A 24,927-nucleotide genomic window follows, 5' to 3' on the forward strand; every position below is an offset into this window, starting at 1 on the left:
AGGAGCCTGTGGTAGGAATTGAGAGACTATTGCAGATGTTTACCTGACAGGGAATGTCTGCACTAGGCCCCTACCAACAAGGTGGGGCAGAGGAACAGAGCAGTGAAAACTTCAGCATAGAGGACGGGGCCATTTGGGTTTGAATTAGCTGTGAGGGAGGACTAAGTGGGAGACTCACTGGCCCTCTAGGATCTGACCTGGTTTATTGGATAGGAGAGCGATCCAACAAATGTAGAAACGCAAGAGAAGTAACACACTTATTGGCGGGGAGGAGGGATAAGGGTGACAGTTGTATAGATACATTGGGTGCCTGTCCTAAGCTCGGTGATGGGATGCTCAGATTCCTCTGCAGGGCTCTTGCCCAAGTCCAGCCCCCTTTCCACGGGCAGCCTGCACCCAATGTTGGTTAGTTGAGGTGTATCAACTTTTAAATAAGTTGTTTAGGGGAAGACAAGCTAACAAAGAAGCCTGAGAACAATGTTTAGAGGGGTGATGGAATCAAGAGAGGGTGCTATTCAGGAGGCCAAGAAGGAAAGAAATGGCCAACAATGTCGAGAGAGAGAGAGAGAGAGAGAGAGAGAGAGAGAGAGAGAGAGAGAGATCCAATGAAATCAAGACTTGAAAAGCCTTTGGTGATGGTAATGATTAGGGGACCAGGTGGCATCTGGATGGAGCCATTCATACAGAGGGGAGAGCAAACCTGGCTGCAGCGGGGTCATGGTTTGAAAGCATCAGCTTGGTTATGGGGAGGAGGGCATTTGGGTAGTAGCTAAGAGGAATGCAGTACTGTGATTTCTGTGTGAATCTGTGGACATGCACAGTTTGTTTTAGTGTGGGACACAATTGACCTTGACCTCCAGGAGACCACCCCTAACCCCTCTGCTGAGTTGCTCCCTCCTCTGGCTCTTAAGATTTCACCTGTCCCTGTCTAATGTCCTGTCATTTTCTTGCCTGTATAATATTCATGGACATGGTTTTTATATACTGTATTAGTGTCTAACTCTTTTTGGGGAAATTTCATGAAGAAATTGCCTTTGAATCCTTGAAACTATCTTGAATCCCCTACACAGGGTACCCAAGAGTGGGTGCCCAATGAATATTTATAAGAAAAGATCATGAGTGACTCAACCAAGAAGAGAGGTGGATGTGTTGAGTCACCAAGGCGCCCCCCACTCTCACTAAGACCTTAATTTGAGGAAAAGTTGGAGAAATAGAAAAAGGAATTGTCACCTGTAGGGAAAAAATCTTATGGGACTAAGAGTCAGTAAGGTTGAGAGGCAGGCAGGTGTGAGAATATTGCTTCTAAACGAAACTAGCTCTTTGGGGCTGAAATAAGACATCTAATTAGTCCCCTTAAAATACCGAAGGATGCAATAACGTGACATACACTGAAGTGTTTCATAGCTTGTATCCAACAGCATGGAGAGTTTTGAAAATGTTTGATCAGTAAATATATTTCCCAATGAACTACCATTTGAGAATTCATGGAAGTGGGTTCAATTTATTTTTTATAATTTTCCTAAACCATATTACATTTCTAATATAGTTTTTTTTGTTTGTTAAAAAGATGTGGTGGGACTCAGAAAATAATTGCAACTTTAGCATTCAGCACAGCCTCTTGATATTTCCTTCCAAAAGCAAATTCCAAATGGCCAGCAATAGTAGAAGGAAGAAAAAACGTTTATATTCACTTTCTAAAATCAATGGTTCAATTAACCAGAAGCAGTACCTCCACTGTTTTACTAAAGAGTCTTTTCAATCATTTCATAAAACACACACACACACACACACACACACACACACACACACGCACACGCACACGCACACTCACACGCACACGCACACACTCTTCAGGGAAATTAAAATTTCCTGTAGGTGGGTTCTCTTATTCACTTTTCTGCTAGGGAGAATAAATTTAGAATGATCTTGCAAATTTTGGAGTATTTCACACTGAGTTATTTTATTAGAGTTCAAGTTCTCTTCTGTATTGGGCCTTCTGAGGGAAACAGAATTTATGAACCTAATTAAGTGTGCATCTCTCCCAGACATAGTGGAAAAGAGGGGAAAATACAACATTTTCTTCATTTTGTGATTCTCTTATTTGCACTTTTCTCTTGGCTTCGCATTTCTAATGGGTAAAACAAGAGTGATATTTGAAGTGAGCAGTTGTGACAAGGCTCAGCTGATAAATCAGGCAGTTAGGATGTGTAAAGAATACCAGGTAGATACATTAGTTAGAGATACACGCTTGTACATGTAATTTTCAGATAAAATGAACGATTTTTCCAAATATTTTTGGACAATTTAAAAAGTTCCTCATCAAATATAATCTAGAGCCATTTTAAAAATTCACAACCTAAGCCAAGATTTATAATATTAATTTTTCTTTGTGATATTTAGAGAACACTAATAAAGTCAGAAATGATTAATAGTTATATTTTCGGTCTCAGGAAAAAACATAAAATGCCAAAATCTACTCTATTTGAATTAAAATATTTATGAAGAGTATGAGCTTGGAAGGCATAAAATTTGGCTGTAAGATATAGCTGCATATCATAAAGCATGAAATATATAAAAGCATTTAGAATCTTTCAGAAGGAAGATAAATTGGGAGACGTTGCTTTACTTTGGGAAGACTTTGCCGAAACAAGTCAGAGGAGCGATGGTTATTTGAAAACACGTTACCAGCCTATCTTTCAAATCACCCGTTTACGTTGGTTGGGTTCAAATTTAGGCTGACGAAAGGCACCCATCACCCCCTTTTTTCTCTCCCCAAATGCTGGACACCTTGCACTAGCCCAACATGGCCATCAGTGACCTGCAACCCCTCTAAAGCTCGAGACCCAGCTGATTTGGAGACACGTGTCTGTCCCAAATGAAAGCAACCTGCACACAGGCATGGCCGTGTGCCTGACTACCAACTGCAAGGCCCACAGCCCCGTTTCTATGGCGGCGTCCGTGGGCACTCTGACGGGGCGGGGGAAGGGTATGGGTGTGGGGAGGCAGCATCACATGGACTTCCTCTGGGTGCAGAACCTCTATGCTAGCACATGGATGGGAATCAAGAAGGCAATACTTCTCCAAAAGGGTGGGGGGCACAGCAACTGGTACTTGACCCCCCAGCAGATCCATGTCCACTTGTACCTGAGGAATTGTTCTCACTCTGGCTCCCACCACACGATCGACACCCCCTCTCTGAAAACGAGACCTTGGTTTATTTCCCTGAAACAAACAAAAAGAGTCAGAGGTGCAGTGGGGACTGGGGGACACTCGGATTCTGGGGTCTCAGTGGGCCAGAGCCCTTTTTTATCCCGAGTAGCAACAAGCAGCATTTTAGAGTCCAGGAGGCCTTCAGAGGTCAAGTCCCTTTTGTCTTCACTGTGCCTGTCAGCTGGGGTAACTTAGCTCTGAAGAAGCTATCAGCACAGGCATATTTTAATTCACAAGCTGTAACAATTTCCCCATCCTTATTGTCATTTCCATTTTCCTGGCTTTTTTCACTGAATTTTTTTTCCTTATTCAAAATTTCTGTACCTCAAAATAACAGGCCTAGGCAAATCAATGTTTTAATCCATTCAGGCTATCTTCCAGTTTGACTATATATTTAATTTTTAGAGTGTGAACCAATAGTGCAGATTGAATTTTATGTTCCCTAAATCATATCTACTTTTCCAATGTACTGTAGACTCTTACTTCTCATCTTCCCTTCCTTCTTCTCATTCCACTGGAACCCGATCCTTGGGCAGCTGTAAAGACCGCCCCGCCCCCCCACTTTCCCTTTATCAGTGCTCACACAATCATGGCAAATATCTGCATACCCAAGCGCTCAGATGGGAGCTTTTTACCCACTTGGTCCTACAGAAGTAGAGTCATTCTGTAAGCATGTCTCTGCATCTTAATTTTCTCACTGAATAATGAACATTTACCTCGGTGGGTATAGGTTTAACTAATTCTTTCTCACGTTGCATAAAATCCACACACAAATGTTCCACACTATATTCAATTAATTCCTATTGATGAGCAGTCACTGGCTTTGCTGCCCTTCTACAAAAAGTCCCCCAGGAAAGACTTTTCTGAGGTGCATTCTAAGGTATCAAGGCTTTGTTTCTATATGCCATGTTCACAGAAGTAGAATTTCTAGGTTGAAGGGTAGTATCTGGGATTAGACTTTACCAGATTGCTTCCTCCAAAAAAGGGTTAGAATCCACATTTCCACCAGAAGTCTGTGCTAATGCTATTTCACCCATATCCTTGCAGGCACTGGATGCTGTCACTTTAAACTTGACTAAAAGAATGAATAAGAATTAGTATCTCATGGCTAAAATTGATCATCTTTACACATGTATGCTGTTCAAGTCACTTGTATTTCCTTTTCTATGAATTGTTCATTTATAACTTGCTTTGCCTACTTATAAACTTGGTTATTTTTTCTTATAAATGCTCTCTGTATATTATAAATATTAACCCTTTATCAATGTGCACTGTAAAAATTATTTTTGTTTCAAAGACATAATTTGCCATAAAATATTATAAACGTTTTATAGTAAAAATATTTTATCCTTTCTTTTTGACTTTTCTAGATTTCCTACCTTATTTGAAAGACCTCCCATCCTTTCTCCCAAATTTTAATTGTTTTATTATTTTATATAATTAATCTATCCCGACTTAATTCTTCCAGATAGATCTAAAAATTGACCATATTGTAATTGGGTAAACATAGATTTATACCAATAATTTGTTGAAGTTAATAATCTATAACATTGTTTGTCTTATTATCCAGGATTATGGTATATGCCTTCATTTATTCAATCTTCGCTTATGCCTTTAAGGAAAGAAATACATAACTTTACTAATATAAGCCCTTCTTTTTGGTTAGATTTATGCCAAGATGATTTATAATTTTGTTTGCTATTGTAATTGAGATTTTCCTCCATTATGTTTTTAAACTTGCTATTACAGGTAAATAGAAAAATGAATGATTTGGTATATTTCTCTTATAATCAGTCACCTTAATGAGCTCTTTCACCATACCTAATGATTTTTTGTTATTGCTTTCTTGCATTGTCAAAGTAAACAGCCATGTCCTTAGCATAAAATGATCTTACCTCCTCAAATTTCACAATTGTATCTCTTCTATATTCATTTACTTTTTTGTCTTACTAGATTGGCAGACCAGTGAAAATACAAATGATAATGGCCATCGTTGTTTTGCTGTTTACTTGAAAGGGAATGCTAATTGCTTAGGCACTAAGTACCTTTGTTAAGAATGAGGTTGGCTACTGCTTAAGCAGAGCCAGATAAAGACGAAGAGAGGCATTAAGTGTGAAAAAATTATAATGCTGCCATTCAATATGTTCTTCAGAACAGAAACAGCATAAACTGTGGAAATACGGGTGAGAAATGCAACCATTCTGTTTTCTACAGATGACTACTTCAGTGGGTGTTTTGGAAATACTAAGTGCACTATCAAATTCTTTGGTTCTCCACATACATATTTAGTTGGCCTATTGAAAAATCCTGTTCTGAACTTGATAATATTCTGTGTCATGTTAAGAAAGAGTCCCTCTATTCCAAAATAACTAAGTGCTGTTGTTCAGAAGTTGATTTTGAATCCTTTTAAATGCCTCTTTAGCATCTATCAAGTTTATCCCCTTTTTTACCTTTGATATTGATAAATTATGCTAATATATTTCTTAGTAGTCAACAAATGCCACATACCTTAATAAACTCCATGTAAATGTCATGATTGCTTACAGTACTTTCAGGGTCAGTTACTTAATGACTTTACATCCAAAGAGAAATGGGAGTCTCTAGGTTAAATGCCCTTCCCCAGACAAATCAGGAGCCAGCTGGGGGCCCGTGGCTGGGGTTGCTCCAGAACCCTTCAGAAGGTATAATGTAGTTTTCTGGTTGTGGGCTGAATCTACACTAATAAGAGAGAAAGATGCAAATTGATCATACCTCCACAACGCCCACCAGCCAATCAGGAGCGAGTATGCAAATTAACCCAACAAAGATGGCAGGTTAATTTGCATACACAGGCACGGAGCGAAGACTGAAGGCTCCGGCCCAAGCTAAGACTGAAGATGACTGAAGACTACTGAAGACTGAAGACTGAAGACTGAAGATGACTGAAGACTGAAGACTGAAGACTGAAGACTGAAGACTGAAGAGGCTTGGCTTCTTCGCTGCCGCCAGAGCGAAGGCCTGGGTCCTGGGTGCTGGAGGAAAACCAGTGCCGGCGGCCAGGGGAAGGAAGGCCTATTGCATGAATCTTTGTGCAACGGGCCTCTAGTTTAACTATAATAACAGTAAATGGGCATGCTTGTTCTTTCTAGGTGACCCATTGTTGGGGCTTGGTCTTGCGACTTGGCTTCACATTAAGATTCCCACCAAGATAGAATCTAGGGCATCGCCTGGGACTACAATGGTGAGAGCTAATCTGTCTGTAAGGGTTCAATCATCATTAATGTGGAAAACTCTAAAAGAACACTTCTTGCCATATTGGAGGAGAGTTCACGAATATGGAGCCTGTCGCACTGGCACGTGAGCACCGTTGCCCATAGTCCCAACAAGTTTCAGTGACCATCCAAGGTCAAGTTTTGTCAACTCATGGATGGAAGTCATCCAAAGGAAGCCCAGGTGTGGTCAGAGCTTTATGGCTGAGTCGGTAGTTGACATGCACTCTTCTGAGTCAATTATGAACTCTAGCGGGCTGTTATCGGCATTCTAAGACTTCTGCAATTTGCATGGCTTGCAAATGAGACTCAGTCCAAATGATCGGTTGTAGTGGAGAGAAAACACTGAGCCCAGTTGTGACTACATTTCAGAATTAATTGGCTACATAAGTTCTGTCAAGTTCTCAGGATTTTCTTGAGAAAAGATTTCTTTGGCTTTAATTTCTCCATAAAATTATATCTCCTTAATGTTATATTTTAACAACTGCTATTCATGCTTTAACCCCATACTTTTTTACTTAAAAAATAAAAATAATTTTTTTTTATTACTCCTGTCTCCTTGGTAACATAGAGGAAGAGAGAACAGGCCATGGTAGTGATCACATTGTGGGCTCAGATTTTACTTGTATGTTTTTGAAAAAGTGAATAGAAAAAACCATGGGCTATTCATTTAAAATAAGCTTCCTTAAAAGCCACCGTACATTAGTTAGTCTTACAAGCTTTTTATTTAAGCAAGAAAGTAAGGATGTGGGTAGTATGAGTGGGAAGGAGTCAGGAGAAGCATCCGAAGGAAAAGGAAGTGTTGAATAAGAACCAGGAACAGCGCCATTAGGAAAGGACAACATAATTACACGTAGTGAAGCAGAGCACCGTTCTTCTAAAGAGAAGGAACATTCAAGAGCTTGCCTGAAATTAAGAAACCCTGTAGTTAAAATTAGTAAAATAATAGCTCTCTGACCAAACTTGCCCCTATTGCCCAGTAGACAGGAAATACCTCTGATGGAAGACCACTATGATTTCACAGTGCTGACCCATATTACCACTAACTGTTATCTATTCCTCACCTACTTCCATCTTGCAAAATAATAAGCCTTCCTTAGCCAATGATCTGTTTAAGCCTTCTAATAAATGCTGTTTTCATAGAATAACTACTGTGGACAATGTTGGAATTTGCATCCACATTTTTCCTTTTCTTGAAGTTAGTACTCATCTGAAATTTAATGTCTTAACCCAGATAAGGTCCTTTGGTGCCTCAACAGTATTGGAAATGGGACTGGAGATAAATCCAAGGGAGATGGAGGAAATTAACCTGGTTCCAAGATGAACCTCTGCAAAGTCAGAGCAAAAGGAGTGGAGATCTCAGATGAGACCCGGACATCCTCTGGGGTTAGATCCCTTGGGAGGGGCCTAATATCCAAGTGCTAGAGAGCAGGCGGGGGGCGAGGTCAGGCACAAGGTGGACACTGCTCTCCGGGACATCCATTCCTTGCAATAACCGCACAGGCGTGGTTAGTAAATGAAACAGCCTAACTCTTTCCTCCCCTCGCGGTAACCTGCGGAGTCTGTGACGTAGTGCCTGCTTTTCAGGATCGATTCAGGAGGTGATGGGGGGCGTGGAGGAGCGAAGACTGGCCTTCACAACTGGCCTCCCTTTTAGAAATGGAGAGTCTTCCTTCTGGGACAGTTCTTTCAATTCCAGACGGTGCATGTCACAGCATCTGGAGACACCAAGAGTCTTAAAAGATGTGTCGGCAGTTAAATAAAAGATCAGGGTGGCAATCTCACAGAGGAGAGAGAACAAGCTTACTTTAAGTGGATATTTTTAAAATTTCAGCTACTGGTTCCACTCTTTTGCTAGTATATACCACCTGCATCAGTAGGAATTAACTCCATTATGCCAAAATTAGCAGAGCCACAGTTAACACATTTCTATGGCTCTCTCCAGTACCTATTCACTATGCTTCCATCATCAGAATTCTGAAAACACCTTACAACTAGGGTCTAACATGATGCAGCTTATGATGTGGTTGTAGATCCACCGGCAACAGAATTAAAGCATCAAACCCATTTTCTAAGTCTGGGGTGAAAGGTTAAGGGATTTACTAACATGCTAAACAAATTCGAGTAGTACGCCTTGGACAGAGAGATGAGGAAAGGCCTCAAGCACCTGTCAAATCCTTTCTCCATTCCCAAAATGTTCTGAATTGCATCAAGGAACTGCAGGAAAAGGGTGAGGCTACACGAATAGCGATGAGTCCATCGTGCCTGCCTTCCACGGAGGGTTTCCTAGCAAACACAAGTTTTCACGTCACTTCGTGGAAGGCGGAAGAGTAAGCCCAGAGCGTAAGCTCTCTGCATGCAGCAGACGGTGGAGCGGAGGTTCTGCAGAAAGAGATGGGCCCAGCTTCTCACACCAGCGGGAGAAGGGGCGTCACATTCACAGCCGGGAATCCAGCCACACTGCGCGCTACCTGCACCGCTTTCTCTCTCTGAGAATGAAAAGTACGATATTGTAGTGGAATACAGAAACGTTGAATTTCTTCGGGAGATCTGGGCGCCGCTCTAGACGGTGTGGTGGGCCCCATCAGTGTTCGCGAGAATGTCCACGGTCTCCGTCTCCATGGGAACGCCCTGCCATCTCCAGACGCTGGGCTCTGACCAAGGGGCCGATGGCAGCTATGCCATCAGCAAGAGCCCGCATGTGCTCCTGCCGTTGTCTCCCCAGGCCTCTGCCGTGAAAACCAATTCCTCTGCCGACCTCACCCCCACAGTAAAGACAGGTTGAGCCCACCAAGCCGGGCCTGCGCCAAAGCAGAGCATCCTGCTGCACCTGTCAGATCAGCCGACCCCGCTGGCCAGCTGACTGTCCATTGTTGGACAGCACTGAGGTCTGGTGCTTGCGCAGTCAGAACCGACCGGACCAGAGAATTCTGTGGTCTAGTCTCGGGTCTGAAGATGGCTGACTTCCTTTCAGGTCTGTTTCCTGAGCTGCTTTTGCTATGTTTAACCCACGAGCCTTAATCCCCCCTGGCCATGCGGTTTGTGCCAGTCCCGATCCATTTCTCCAATTTTTCACTCGTTTTAGTTGTCTTTACCACGACTCCTACATTTGCAATTTCCATTACCATGACGGCTGGGTCCCACGTGATCGGCTCCTGCAATCTCCGGGAGCAATGCACGAGGCCCCGGGAGTGTGCACCGGGAGGCGTCTACAGACTTGCTGTCTGCACATTGTCTCCCTCCGCCACATGCAGAGGAAGACAGCTCAGCCGCTGCTTGTTGAGGACAGAGTTATCCCTGTGAAAACCTAAGTTCCATGTAACATTTAGCAAAGCAACTGTTTTTTAAACGATGGAATCGGAGTAGAACCCTATCTGAACGAAGCTGACAGGGTACAGAAATTGCTTTATTACGCTGCAACTTACAGAGATGTGTCAAGTGAGGAAATGTACGTCAGGGGGTGTGATTCAGGCTTCCAACTGCAGGTCTCAGTCTCAGCACTACTGACATTTGGGGACAGAAAATGCTTTGTCGCGAGGGTGGTTGGCACCATCCCTGGCTTCTTTCCACCCACAAGTGCCAACAGCTTATGACAAAACATTACTCCAGTTCACTAGAGTGGTCCGAAAATACCGCCCACATTGCCAACTGCCCCGGGCAGAATACCCCCGCCCGGCACGGCGGTCCAGGCTGTTTATTTTCATGTATCAACCGAAGATCCCTAACTCAGAGACTTCTTCCTTCCCTTCTCTCCCCAGTGACTTTGCTACTCCACCTGCTCCGCATACCCTCTCCCTCTCCCAACCAAAGCTTGTCATCTTTCCTCATGTCCGCCAGAGCCTAGGGAATGTTCCACTGCATTGAAGTCCAGTCACAGTGCAGTGGCAAATGCCACAGGAAGACTTAGGGAAATGAACTCTCATGCAGACAGGGCCTGGTAAATGTAGCATCAATTAGGCTAACGGTTTGGGTTAACAGTAGCTCTTGATGCCAAATCTACACAACGCAGTGACGATGGGTCATGTGTCTGAACCTGCATCTAGTCTTATTACGTAGATCTGGGCATCATCATGGTATGCATTAAAGTGATGTGTACCTGAATTTCATTTTTCTCCGTTGCAGAGTCCAGATGAGGGAGTTTCTCCACTGATTTTTGGAAGCTTGCACTCCACAGCAGCTACAATGAGAATGATGCGTGTAGACAGCGTAGGGTTTCTTGCATGCAAACACCATGATCACGTTTTGTTTTCCACAAAGACCCATCTCTTTTCTAAAGGACGCCTCCCGGCACGCGATATTTCACGCCGACATCACGGCTCTGCTGCACGTTCTCTCCCACGGGAAGTACGGTCCTTGCTCGCGTACAGCCCCAGGTCCTGTGGGGCCGTGAGTCCCTCTCCTTTCGCAATGTCAGCTCTGAGGCAGGTGTCAATGTTTTATGCACAGAGCGACACCGCAGTTAAAACTGCTCATCTGGAGCCACCTGTCCCAGCAGAGGGTGGGCCCTCCTTACCAGCAATCTCCAAGCCGGCAGCCAAGTCAAGGGAGTTTACTGGAGAGCCTATTGGCGAGCTGGTCCCCACTATTCCCTCCAAGTCTAATTTTTAAACACTTTCGTTTTATTCAATTAAACATTGACTTGTTCTTGCAAGGTGAGTGGTATGAGAGCAATGCCTAACATTTATCACATACATTATCTCAATTTATCCTCCTGAAGGTCTAATAAAGTGGGTATCACCCATTTTACAGACGAAGAAACTGAGGCTTAGGAAGACAAACGTGGTCCTCCAACTCAGTGTCAAGGCAGAGATGTAGGGCCAGGTCGGATCTGCCTGCACCATCCCTGCCCTGAGTGGTGGAGCAGAGCTCAGAGGCACGGACATATGCTGAGGCTGCAGCCAAATCAGAATATATGGCCACAGGTGTTACCACCCAACAAACACTCGGTCCTTCTCAAAACCCTGTGCCTGTACCACTTATGACAAAGTTCTATATTCGACAAAAAAACTGATAGTCAGTGAAGAGGACCATGTCAATGCCTTGCTACATACAATGAAATGGTGTACTCTAGTTCTTAAGTAATTATGTTGGTTTGAAACATAATTATTTTACATTAAAATACTCAGTTAAATGAAAGAATAAAGCTTGATTTTATCTCTTTTAAAACAGCACATGCCAATCAGTGACATGGTTCGTGTGTATGTATTTGTGCGCATGTTTATATATTTGTGCGCATGTTTATGTATTTGTGTGTGCTATGTGTGTATGTGAGCATGATATGATTGATAAGGTGTGAGCTTTGAGTTTTAGCTTTCAGATCCGTGCCTTTCCTTTCCATACCTTCCGAAAGACTTACAGAGAAACACACGGGACATAGATCCAGGATCTTAACTGCAGTGCAACAGTTCCCTGATGGAAGTCAGAGAACTGAAAAAGAGATGGGTCATTGCAGGACATGTACCACTTGAGAGCTGGATGAGAAAGCGCAATGCTGAGGACAATGCTAGAAACGCTATCCTATCTAATAAAGAGGGATTATGCAAATTGACCATCACAAAGATGGCGGCGCCCAGTCCCCTCAGCCCTGCCAGAGTCCCCCAGTCCTTTAAGCTCCGCTGGGGGGAGAGGGGGCGGGTGGCCGCAGGTGCACAGTGTGGCCGGACCTGCCCTCAGCCCCCCAGCCACCCAGGGCTGGCCCAAGAAGCAGGCAAGCCTTGCATGGCGGCTGCCCAGCCGCCCAGGGCTGCCCGAGGCTCAGGTAACCAGGGCTGACTGAGGCTTGCACTGCCAGCAGTGGCAGCAGCAGAGGTGTGATGGGGGCGTCGCCTTCCCCTGATTGCCAGGTTGCCTCCAGTCCCTGAGGGCTCCTGGATTGTGAGAGGGGGCAAGCGGGGCTGAGGGACCCCCCGCTCCAGTGCATGAATTTTCATGCACCAGGCCTCTAGTATCTGTATAAAAACGATGCAATGTCAGGATCCAGAGGAATTCCATAAAGCACCATCATTCACTCTGTGTCTTAGTTTATTGCATGAAATGCATGCAGCTTCGGATCTGAGGCCTTTCCTCCTATTAAACCTACAATGGACTCCCCTGGCCACAAGTCCTCTCTCCCATAAAAACAAACAAACAAACCCAAAATAATAAACCTCCCTACCCAAATTACATGAGTTAGCTTTCTCCATTACTTGGCCTCTCCTTAGCCCATATTTCCTGTTTAGTTTCAAGCTTTCGAAAGCAGCTTGACTGAGACAAGTACATTCCTTATGGAGAACACAGAAAGCAGCCAATTCCCTCTGAGCACTTTACTGTGTTAAATCCCATCTTGTTCCCAAAGAGATTGGAGACGACTTACAAAGTGATGTGCAGCCTTACAGCCGTGTTACAAGAGCTACAGCGTCCGAGCCACAGAAAATACCAACAGCAAGAGGGAACTTGGTCGTGTGAGTTACTGGGAAAGTGAAGCTCCCCGACCCTGATACTGAAGACTGTCAACAAGGGAACCACCTCCGGACCAGCTCCGAGGGCCCGGCTGTGTCTGCTGCAGCCCCTCCTGCTGAGCCACCTCCAGTCCTTCCCGAGGAGCACGGGAGGAGCCACACAGATGACCAGGTTCTGTGTATGGAGCTCGGCTCCGGGCCCACCCGCTCAGCCCCACAGTCACACCCTGAGCTGAGGTCGCTGGACCAGCAGACCCCTGGGAGGTGTCACTCCATTTCTCTCCCCGCGTTTACCCCTGGGGGAGGGGGTGGCTGCAGCCCTCCAGGGCAAGGACGAGATTCTTCTCTGCTTGATGTTGCTCACTGTGCCAATGCCAGCAACACCCCCCCGCCCCGCACACCAAATAAACAAGTTTTATTACAAAAGCAGTCTGTGGGGAGAGCAGTCTTTGGCCATCCTTGCTGTGTGTGTGTGTGTGTGTGTGTGTGTGTGTGTGTGTGTGTCCTATTCTAAGCCTACTCATTGGAAACCCACAATCCCAATCCCAAAGCCTGTAAATAGAATGAGACCTTGCAGGGTGACTTTGGGAAAGAGGTTGTTATGGGTGAAACCATTTCCCTCCCCAAACCCATGTGCTGAAGTCCTAACGCCCAGTCCTCAAACCTCATTGAGAGGCTGTCCTTGCAGAGCTAACCCAGCGAAGATGGGACGTCAGGGCGGGCCCTCTCCAGTACCACTGGTGTCCCGATGGGAGGCAGAAATTTGGACACAGACATTCGGCGTGGAGGCACAGGGAGGAGCGGCCTCTCCAGCCAGGAGAGAGGCTGCGACAGACCCTCCGTCCCGGCCTGGAAGGGACAGACACGCGGGCGCCTGAGCTCAGACCCCGCCCAGAGCTGTGGTGACGCTCGGCCGCTCAGACCACCTCATGGGCGCCTCTGGGTCAGGGCAGCCCAGGAGGTGGCCTTGTTTGTGTGTTTTAACTTGCAGCAACCAAGGGCCTTTTGAGGTTGTCTGGACTCGTTGGGATAAGAGTTGTGTACATTTACTCTCCGTTTCGGTGTGCAGCAAACTATGAAAACTATCAACAGAGGAGGCTCTGAGGTCAGTACCGAGTTCCTACTCACAGGCTCTGTAGCGGGGTTTCCAAGGCAGCAATGTAAGCTCCGGTCCGTCTGGAGGATAAAACGTAGTCTCACGATCGTCAACAGCGTTGTATGGAGGTTCACTCTGTGGCTGTCACTGTTCTGGGCGCTTCATGTTCAACACTAATCCTCTCAGTGCACTCGGAGTCAGAGTCCTCCCCATCCCTTCTGCTTTGCTCACCGCCTTCCTTCCTCCGCCCTCCGGCCCTCGCTGGTAACCACAGGGAGGCCCAGGCTTCCTCGGCCATTTGCCTGAATTGCATCCTTTAAGAGCTATTTTCTCAGAAGCCTCTCATTCTCTCCAGTTTCTTCCACAAAACGCTGCATGTTAAAGATGACGCAGCCTGAGTCTTTCATGCAGGCAGGTCTGTGTCTTCCCACAAGTCACGTGTTTCAGAATCACCATCTCCGATCCTTTAAAATTCTGATGCCAGAGCCCAATTCCAGGCCTGGCGAGTTAGTCTCTGCTGGTTGGCCCGGGAGTCTGCATTTATAAACAAGCTTCCTGGAGAATCTGCCACCCACTCAAATTTGAGAACCAGGGCCTATTTTGAAAATGCCATCTGATTCTCCCAAAGAGTAATTTAATTGATGCATTCGTTAACTAATGGAGACCTTGTGTATTTATCATATTGGAAGAGCCTTTAAAACGACAAAGGAAAAACCATAAAATTACAATAAATGTTTACAAACCAAGGCAAATGTTTAAAAACCAATGTTTACAGCTGACTACTGTCAGCTTTAAAGGAAGACAGGAAAGCAGGCTCTGCACTCAACACCGGCCGGGACTGCCGCCCGTCACCCTACCGCTCGCCCCGTCCACTCAGTGTCTCCTCAAGGAGGGTAATCCCGGCGCGTGGTGACTGACCCTGTGGGTTTCCCCGGTTACTTCACCACTCTGCAGCCCAAGCTACACGCTCAGGTATTGACAATGAGGTCTAATGGGCCGGGAAGAAGAGAAGACTTCCTTAGAAAAGACAGCTTATTTCCATTATTTCAGAAAATCTCCCGTCTGACTTCTTGTAGCTCAGTGGTTCACAGGAAAGGCCAAATAATGGTGAGTTCCTCATTGGCGACCCGAGGAGGCACGGCGTGGTCTCCACCTCTCAGCAGCCTCCGGGAGCCTCACCCCTGGTGTTCACACCGGCGTCTGGTCCCCCCGGGCACTGGCCAGGCTGGCATGGCTGAGCAGCCGGACAGGCAGGAATGATGGGGCATGACTTTGAGGTCATAAAGGACTGGTTTTCTCTTGCCGCCACCTGGGGTCCCCCCTCTGGAGGAGGCCCTGCTGCAGGATGCTGAAGGAGCCCCCAGAAGGATCCCGGGGGCAGAACCGAGGCCTCCTGCCCACAGCCAGTGCCAACGTCCCCCTCCTGGGAGCCAGCCCTCTTAGAAGCACAGCCTCCAGCCCGCCAAGCTCCCAGATACTGCCCCTCAGCCAGCGTGTCTGCAAGCCTGTGAGACCTCAGAGCAGGACTCCGCGGCTCAGGGACCCCAAGTCCTGGCCCACACAAATGGCAAATAAAATGAAATGCGTATTACTGCTTCGGACATTTGTTACATATAAACAGATCATTTACTCGGACATAAATGCAATGATCCCAGCATCTGCGAAATGCTGCCATAGCATTTGACATTATTCATCCATCCTCGCTCAGCCCTCCAAGTCCAGGTCCCACTCTCTCTTTTCCACCCTTTTATCAGACAGCCCCTTCTCGGTCCCCTTTCCTTTCTTCTTTCTCCCATGGCTCAGCCATGTCCCCTCCCCAGAGGCCTACGTTCCATCCTCATTGGTCCATTCATTTCACATCGAGCCATCCGCTCTGTGAGGATGGGTTTCAGATCTTCTCCGTCCCTGAAAGCACCACATGTGCCATCTTGTCTGTAAACTTGACTCCCCTCTCTGATTGCACCTCCACACGTGGGGCCGCGCTTCTCTCTGTTAATAAACCATCAGACTACTGGTTCTCTAACTCTTCGTCCAGCTTCTCCTAACTCCCCTGTCTGATCTCTAAATTTTGTAAATAAATTGAAGATTTATAATATCTTCAAAATTCCCTGCTTCTTCCCATTCCTGTTACCGTGTGAGCTGGTAAGTGCAGTGGCCCCGTGAGGCGATGCCTGTGGTCACCCCCCCCCCCCCCCGGCTCTTCATGACCAGGAGCCCTTCACTTCCACTTCTCACGCACGTGGCTGTCAAACAAGCTTTCCAGGTTCCACAGCCACTCCTCCTCTGCTCATTGTCCATAGCAGTCCCTCCTCCCCACCCTTATTCCACTCCTCCTCCACTCATTGTCCATGGCAGTCCCTCCTCCCCACCCTAATTCCACTCCTCCTCCACTCATTGTCCATGGCACTCTCCTCAACCCTTATTTCACTCCTCCTCCACTCATTGTCCATGGCAGTCCCTCCTCCCCCCCCTTATTCCACTCCTCCTCCACTCATTGTCCATGGCACTCTCCTCAACCCTTATTCCACTCCTCCTCCACTCATTGTCCATGGCAGTCCCTCCTCCTCAACCCTTATTCCACTCCTCCTCCACTCATTGTCCATGGCAGTCCCTCCTCCCCACCTTATTCCACTCCTCCTCCACTCATTGTCCATGGCAGTCCCTCCTCCCCACCTTATTCCACTCCTCCTCCACTCATTGTCCATAGCAGTCCCTCCTCCCCACCTTATTCCACTCCTCCTCCACTCATTGTCCATGGCAGTCCCTCCTCCCCACCCTTATTCCACTCCTCCTCCACTCATTGTCCATGGCAGTCCCTCCTCCCCAGCCCTTATTCCACTCCTCCTCCACTCATTGTCCATGGCAGTCCCTCCTCCCCACCCTTATTCCACTCCTCCTCCACTCATTGTCCATGGCAGTCCCTCCTCCCCACCTTATTCCACTCCTCCTGCACTCATTGTCCATGGCAGTCCCTCCTCACCAGCCCCTTTTTCCATTCCTCCTCCACTCATGGTCAATGGCAATCCCTTCTCCCCAGCCCTTATTCTCGCCAATCCCTTCTCCAGTTACTGTGTTATCTTAATACTCCTCAGCAGGCTGGAATTTCACTCCCACCCTATGTGCCAAATACAGATGCTCTTCCACATTCCTTGCCCAGTCCATCATTAATGACCTCTCTCTGCTTAGGCACATTGCCTAAATCTCTGCCATGGGTCATAACACACCTCAAATCTCACATTTCTAGTAGATTTTCCCTGATTGCTCCAGTTCACAAAACGTTGTCAGCGTATGTATTTAAAGGTACAACGAATAGAAAGGTAATATTTGTCTGGAATTAAAAGAGAATGATACCAGGCCCTGGTCGTGTAGCTCAGTTGGTTAGAGTGTGGTCCCGGTAGGCTAAGGTTCTGGGTTCAGTCTCTGGTCAGGGCACATACAAGAATCAACAAATCAATACATAAATAAGTGGAACAACATATAGATGTTTCTCTCTCTTTCCCCCTTCCTCTTTCTATAAAATCAATTGATACATTTTATTTTAAATTATCTTTAAAAAAGGGAATGATACCATCTATAACAGTTCCGTTTTACTTGCTACTTGATGCATTCTACACTAATAAAAGAGAAACATGCAAATTAAGCATCACTCCGCTATGCCAAGCCACACCCACCGGCCAATCAGGAGCAAGTATGCAAATTAACCCAACCAAGTTGGCAGCAGGCCACGGAGCTGGAGCAAGCAGGAGGCTTGGGTTGCCCTGGCAATGGAGGAAGCCAAGCTTCCCTCCTTCCCTGGATGGCTCTGGCCTCTGCTTAAGGCTACAAAGTTTCAATTATAGAAGATAAATAAATCCTAGATATTTGCTTCCAGCCGGCCCTGGCCTCCGCTCAAGGAGGCACTGAAAAAAAAGAAAAAGAAAAAAAGGAGGGGCTGGGACCTTGGGTCACCATGGGATGATCAGGCCAGGATGGGATGGCAGGGGCCATTGGGGGTAAGCAGACCAGCAGGGGGGCCAGTTGGGGGTGAGCAGGCCATCAGTGGGGGTCAGTTGGAGGTGACCAGGACAGCGGGGGGGGCAGTTTGGAGTGAGCAGGCCAGCAGTGGGGGCAGTTGGGGGCAAGCAGGCCAGCACGGGGGGCAGTTGGAGGTGATCAGGCTGGCAGGGGGGCATTTGGGGGTGAGCAGGCCAGCGGCGGGGGGCAGTTGGGGGCTTGTAGCCCAGCAGGCAGAGTGGTTAGGGGCAATCAGGCAGGCAGGCAGGCAGGTGAGTGGCTGGAGACAGCAGTCCCACATTGTGAGAAAGATGTCCGACTGCCGGTTTAGGCCCAATCCCTGTAAACCGGTAGTAGGACATCCTTCGAGGCGTCCCAGATTGGAGAGGGTGCAGGCCGGGCTGAGAAACACCTCCCCCCTCCCCCTCCGCCGTGAAAGAATTTCGTGCACCAGGCCACTGGTAAATAACATATACCTTTGTATTTTCAACCAATGAAGATCTAGCTCAGCAACATCAGCTGCAGTAGAATGGCATCACTAGAGACCACTGGACATTCCATAATTCTATCTGCAGTTGTGAATGAACGATGGTCATTAAAAAACCGGTCTGACCAGATCATGCCCAGATAACTGGGTCAGAGTAAAACTCTTATAATTTAAAATAGAAAGACTGTGGCAGGTGTGTGTGTGTTTCTTGCTTAATTAATTTATATTTTCTACACAACACTTTATCAATAAGAAAGAGCACTGTTATCCTTCTCATAAAATTAAAATAATTTCACATGTCTCTGCAATCCCTAAGTGCTAACTCTAAGGGCCAACCCCACATTACAGTATTTCTCTGACAACACCAACACAGGACATCAACCAAAGTGCAGTGAGCACCTCAAAAAGTCATTTATAATTCATCCAACCCCAAAGGACTTTGTCACATTTACGAGTCTCTTCTCCCTCCGTAGATGGCGTGCCCCTGGAAGTCAGAAACCAGGTTCAATAATTCATTCGATACAAGTTTACTCAACATTCGTTCATAAATGATTCATCGAAAGATGTGAAGCCAAAGTGTTTGACGCACCGTTCTGAGTTGCAAGCAGTAGAAATCAACCCTGACCAGTTTAAAGCGAAAACGAAGACATTATATTGAAAAGCCATTGCTTTTAAATGCACTTTATATAGATCTCATGCTTGTTACTCAATATTTTATCTTTCTTGCTGAATGGAGTTTTTTCCTTCCCTTTCATCAAGTACATAAAATTCATTTCTGTAGACTATTTACCCAAAACCTAACTATGTTATCTTATTTTGGCTGGTCTCTGAGTTTCTGTCCTGAAACCTGACCTGTGTCTGTGTTGAAACTTAACTTGGATGGATCCAGTGTTCCTTGAAGTGAAGAGCGGCAGCAGGCCTTTGCGCTTCATACCTGATGCAGCCTGGACCCAGACCACATCTGCTCTGAAGCACCGTCCATCCCAGTCAGGGGGTATGGAGCAGCGTTATGATTGCTGTTGACTTGTCCAAATCTTTTCCAGAATTGAAAACAATACTCAGCTGTTGTTTTCATTATTATCATCAAGCAATCCGTGGGTATCCTAGGAGCAGATTTACTATAGTTTCAGGAAAGGAAATATGTGGTTTTTAAAAGAGTTTCAATTATTCTGGGAAGTGACCGCCACACATACCTCACACTCTATCGAGTCTTTGAGCAGCTGGATCAGAAGCACTAGCCACAGGGAGCCAGGAATGTACCTATCGGAGAGAGGCTGGAAGAATCAGACAAGAATCATTGATCTGAGCTAAGGCAGATCGGTGAATTGATGACAGCATGCACTTATAAATCACCGTAGTCTGAAACCAAGCAAGTAGGCAATAATCCAAGGGCAGTGGGGCAGTATTTAATAGAGGATGAAAACACACACACACACACACATACACACACACACACACACACACAACAAACACACACACACACATGAAAACACACACACACACACACACACACACATCCATGGCAGGAAGACTAGGCCTCAGAAACATCATAGATAACTCATGAATGATGAGAAACAAATTGCCCACCAAAAGAGGAAGGAACCAGCAGGAAGTCTGATGGGCCAGTATGCGCTGTTAAAATGATAACTGAGAGTTAGGGAGAAACATGGAAATGTATTTATGAAATGATTCTAAGTGAATAAAATATATGACAAGGACTACATAGTCAATATTATCCTATATAATAACTAGAGGCCCGGTGCACAAAATTTGTGCATGGGGGGGGAGGGTGTCTCTCAGCCCAGCCTGCACCCTCTCCAATCTGGGACCTCTTGAGGGATGTCTGACCATCCGTTTAGGCCGGGATCCCATGGGGATCCATGGGGATCCCGGCCTAAACAGGTGGTCGGACATCCCTCTCACAATCCAGGACTGCTGGCTCCCAATTGCCCTCCCCTGCTGGCCTGGTCACCCCTAACTGCCCTCCCTGCTGGCCATCTTGTGGCAGCCATCTTGTGTCCACTTGGGGGCAGCCATCTTGTATCCACTTGGGGGCAGCCATCTTGTATCCACTTGGGGGTGGCCATCTTGTGTGTGATGGTCAATTTGCATATTACTCTTTTATTAGATAGGATAGACAAATATGCAAATTGACCATACCTCCGACACACCCACAAGCCACGCCCACAAGCCACGCCCACCATCCAATCAGAGCGAGTATGCAAATTAACCCAAACCAAGATGGCTACAGCCATAGAGAGCAAGGTTTCCTAGGTAACAGAGGAAGCCAAGCTTTCTGCCAGCCGTTGCAGGCCTAAGCCTCCACTCAAGCTACAAAGTTTCAATTATAGAAGGTAAACAAATTCAAACAAATGGCGGCAGAATGGAGCTTGAGAGAGCAGGCCAGGGTTGCCGCCGGCAACAGGGGAAGCAAAGCTTTCCGCACACCCTGGCCGGGCCCACCCGCTTAAGGCAACAAAGTTTCAATTATAACCCCAACACAAATGGCTGCCGGCCGCTCGGAGGGAGCCCCAGGCTTGGCTCCGCTCCAGGCTACAAAGTTTCAATTGTAGAAGGAAAATAAATTCCAGATACCAGGGCCTCTGCTTGGGTTGCCAGGGGGCGTGGCCGGCCTGCAAACCACCACAGGCCCCTCGCTCAGGCCGCCCCACGCCCCAAGGGAATTCAGGGCAAACCAGTCAGCCCCCACCCATGCACCAGGCCTCTATCCTATCTAATAAAAGAGTACTATGCAGATTGATCATCACTGCAACACACAATATAGCTGCCCCCATGTGGTCAAAGATCCTGCCCCCATGTGGACACAGGATCGCCACCACAAGATGGCCAGCAGGAGAGGGCAGTTGGGAGGCACCCGGCCTGCAAGGGAGGGCAGTTGAGAAGGACCAGGCCTGCAAGGGAGGGCAGTTGGAGGTGATCAATCCTGCAGGAGAGGGCAGTTAGGGGTAACCAGGCCGGCAGAGGAGGGAAGTTGGGGGCAAACAGGCTGGCAGCAGAGTGGTTAGGGGGTGATCAGGCTGGCAGGCAGAAGCGGTTAGGGGCAATCAGGAAGGCAGGCAGGCAAGCAGTTGGGAGCCAGCAGTCCTGGATTGTGAGAGGGATGTCCGACTGCCCATTTAGGCCCGACTGAAGGAGCTCGGCAGTCGGACATCCCTTGAGGGGTCCCAGATTGGAGAGGGTACAGGCTGGGCTGAGGGACAACCCCCCTCCGTGCACGAATTTCGTGCACCAGGCCTCTAGTTTTTTATAAAAATCAACTACACATGGACAAAATACTTAAGAGGTTGTGAAGAAATAAATATTAGAGAGTTAGGATTAAGTTAAGATGAAGAAAATCAACGTTTCGTTCATTTGACAGAATTTTAAAATTCTATTAAGATGTGAGTTTAAGAGAAGGGCACAGTGATGGCAGCTGGAGCCTCGATAACTGAGGGTGGTGTCACGCCAAGGCATTGACACGCCTCCTGGTATCACAAGCGACAGGAGCGAGGACTGACTTACTCCTACGCATGCTAAGTCCTTAAGCACACCCAGTCCTCAGCCATGACCTTTTACGTGCATGTGTGTGATTGCATGTGTCATTTCTTACATGCAGGAGGAAATGGGTGAAATGAGAGTAAGTGCTGTCTATGGAGAGAGACAGGGAGGTGTATTTGCACCGTTCCCTCTGGGAGGATGTGAAAGAAATACACGCGGCAACACGTGCCCTCAGGCGCGGAGACCCTCCTGAGACAATGACGCTGGGTGCTCCTGGACTGGGAGGCGATTCGCTCTGCGGAGCTACGAGGACTGCCTAGCGGGGGGCTGGCGGGGGGCTAACCAAGTGGGCCGTGAGGAATGGCCCAGGGCCTGGGGAATAGCAGCGCTGGGAACAGAAATGTGATGTCACCCGTAGGAGATGCGTGGGTCGCCCAGAGGGTGAGAGTAGGAAAGGACAGGAGTCGGGCTTGGCCTGGATGGAAGGAGGAGGAACAAGAGGTACTAGGGCTGAAACAATGAACAGCACACCTGGCGGGACCCAAGGATAAGGTGACCAGATTTTAACATTGGTAAAGCGAGACACCAAATTCCCACGGCTGTCCCCACAGTTATCCCCACGGCTGTCCCCACGGCTGTCCCCACAGTTATCCGCACGGCTGTCCCCACAGTTATCCCCACGGCTGTCCCCACAGTTATCCCCACGGCTGTCCCCACAGTTATCCCCACGGCTGTCCCCACGGCTGTCCCCACAGTTATCCCCACAGTTATCCCCACGGCTGTCCCCACAGTTATCCCCACGGCTGTCCCCACAGTTATCCCCACGGCTGTCCCCACAGTTATCCCCACGGTTGTCCCCACGGCTGTCCCCACGGTTATCCCCACGGCTGTCCCCACAGTTATCCCCACGGCTGTCCCCACAGTTATCCCCACGGTTATCCCCACGGCTGTCCCCACGGCTGTCCCCACAGTTATCCCCACGGTTATCCCCACGGCTGTCCCCACAGTTATCCCCACGGTTATCCCCACGGCTGTCCCCACGGCTGTCCCCACAGTTATCCCCACGGCTGTCCCCACAGTTATCCCCACGGTTATCCCCACGGCTGTCCCCACAGTTATCCCCACGGCTGTCCCCACAGTTATCCCCACGGCTGTCCCCACGGTTATCCCCACGGCTGTCCCCACGGTTATCCCCACGGCTGTCCCCACAGTTATCCCCACGGCTGTCCCCACAGTTATCCCCACGGCTGTCCCCACAGTTATCCCCACGGTTATCCCCACGGCTGTCCCCACAGTTATCCCCACGGCTGTCCCCACAGTTATCCCCACGGCTGTCCCCACGGTTATCCCCACGGTTATCCCCACGGCTGTCCCCACAGTTATCCCCACGGCTGTCCCCACGGCTGTCCCCACAGTTATCCCCACGGCTGTCCCCACAGTTATCCCCACGGCTGTCCCCACGGCTGTCCCCACAGTTATCCCCACGGCTGTCCCCACAGTTATCCCCACGGCTGTCCCCACAGTTATCCCCACGGTTATCCCCACGGCTGTCCCCACAGTTATCCCCACGGCTGTCCCCACAGTTATCCCCACGGCTGTCCCCACGGTTATCCCCACAGTTATCCCCACGGCTGTCCCCACAGTTATCCCCACGGCTGTCCCAACGGCTGTCCCCACAGTTATCCCCACGGCTGTCCCCACAGTTATCCCCACGGCTGTCCCCACGGCTGTCCCCACAGTTATCCCCACGGCTGTCCCCACAGTTATCCCCACAGTTATCCGCACGGCTGTCCCCACAGTTATCCCCACGGTTATCCCCACGGCTGTCCCCACAGTTATCCCCACGGCTGTCCCCACAGCTGTCCCCACAGTTATCCCCACGGCTGTCCCCACGGCTGTCCCCACAGTTATCCCCACGGCTGTCCCCACAGTTATCCCCACGGCTGTCCCCACGGCTGTCCCCACAGCTGTCCCCACCGCTGTCCCCATGGCTGTCCCCACGGCTGTCCCCACAGCGGACCCCACGGCAGACCCCACAGCTGCTGTGGAATCTGTCCCCCGAGGTGCTGTGACCAGGGCACCGCATGCGGCTGCTGCCTGGGCATCTGAACCGCAGCTCCTGGACATAGGGAACCAGGGAGTCTGTGTTTGGGGCTGCCCTGTGCGTGGCAGGGGTCGGCCTTCCGCACTACAGGCCGTGGCCTTCGCCTGGCCGTGGCCATGAGGAATGCCTGCCAGCACCGACGACTGCGCCTGGGGCCACCCCCTTCCGCGGACACCATGCGAGTTCAGCCTTACATGCGAGCGGCACTTCACTTCCACCCATCAGCTCCTCGCCCACATCGAGGACAGCACCCCGCCGTGGGCTCTGGGGTCCACGAGATGGGGAACACCTAGCGCGGAGCAGTGCCTGACACAGCGTGTTCACTGACGACACCAGGCCTGGCCGGTTTGGCTCAGTGGATAGAGCGCCAGCCTGCAGATGGAAGGGTCCCAGGTTCGATTCCCGTCAAGGGCACATACCTCAGTTGCAGGCTCCTCCCCAGCCCGGGACCTGATCCAGGCACATGCAGGAGGCAACTCTGTCTTCCCCTCTCTCTTCCACTCTCTCTAAAAAATCAATGGAAAAATATCCTCCGATGAGGATTAATAATAATAATAATAACAACAACAACACCAGCATTAAGAATAATGTCAAAAACTTTGTACTTTACAGTGAGTCTTTTTATGGCTCAATTCAAGGTTTATTTTCCCCTTCTCTGATGAAAAGTAATGATAATAAGGTACTTATCCCTAATATTTGTTCCAGCAAATGGATCCGAGGTTGGTCTCAGTGTGGTTAATCTAAATGAAAAGGGCTGCTATCAGTCACTTTGATCTTCTTCCATCACCAAACACCAACCAACGCTCTGAAGTTCGCGGTGACTGCGTGTAACTGCGTGTCATTTTGCTGTAGCT

General features: G+C 48.2%; 1 long non-coding RNA gene across 1 annotated transcript; it reads right to left on the reverse strand.

Moving 5' to 3' along the window:
- Window positions 1-19,441: 19,441 nt before the first annotated feature.
- On the reverse strand, window positions 19,442-24,513 carry LOC129147199 (uncharacterized). The gene is made up of 3 exons (XR_008554534.1): window positions 24,493-24,513; window positions 19,665-19,745; window positions 19,442-19,574 (listed from the first exon to the last, which is right to left on the reverse strand). It is a non-coding gene; the product is annotated as an uncharacterized LOC129147199 (long non-coding RNA).
- Between the last annotated feature and the right edge of the window lie 414 nt (window positions 24,514-24,927).

The sequence above is a fragment of the Eptesicus fuscus genome, chromosome 19 (genome assembly GCF_027574615.1).
Source record: "Eptesicus fuscus isolate TK198812 chromosome 19, DD_ASM_mEF_20220401, whole genome shotgun sequence".
NCBI classification, from domain to species: Eukaryota; Metazoa; Chordata; class Mammalia; order Chiroptera; family Vespertilionidae; genus Eptesicus; species Eptesicus fuscus.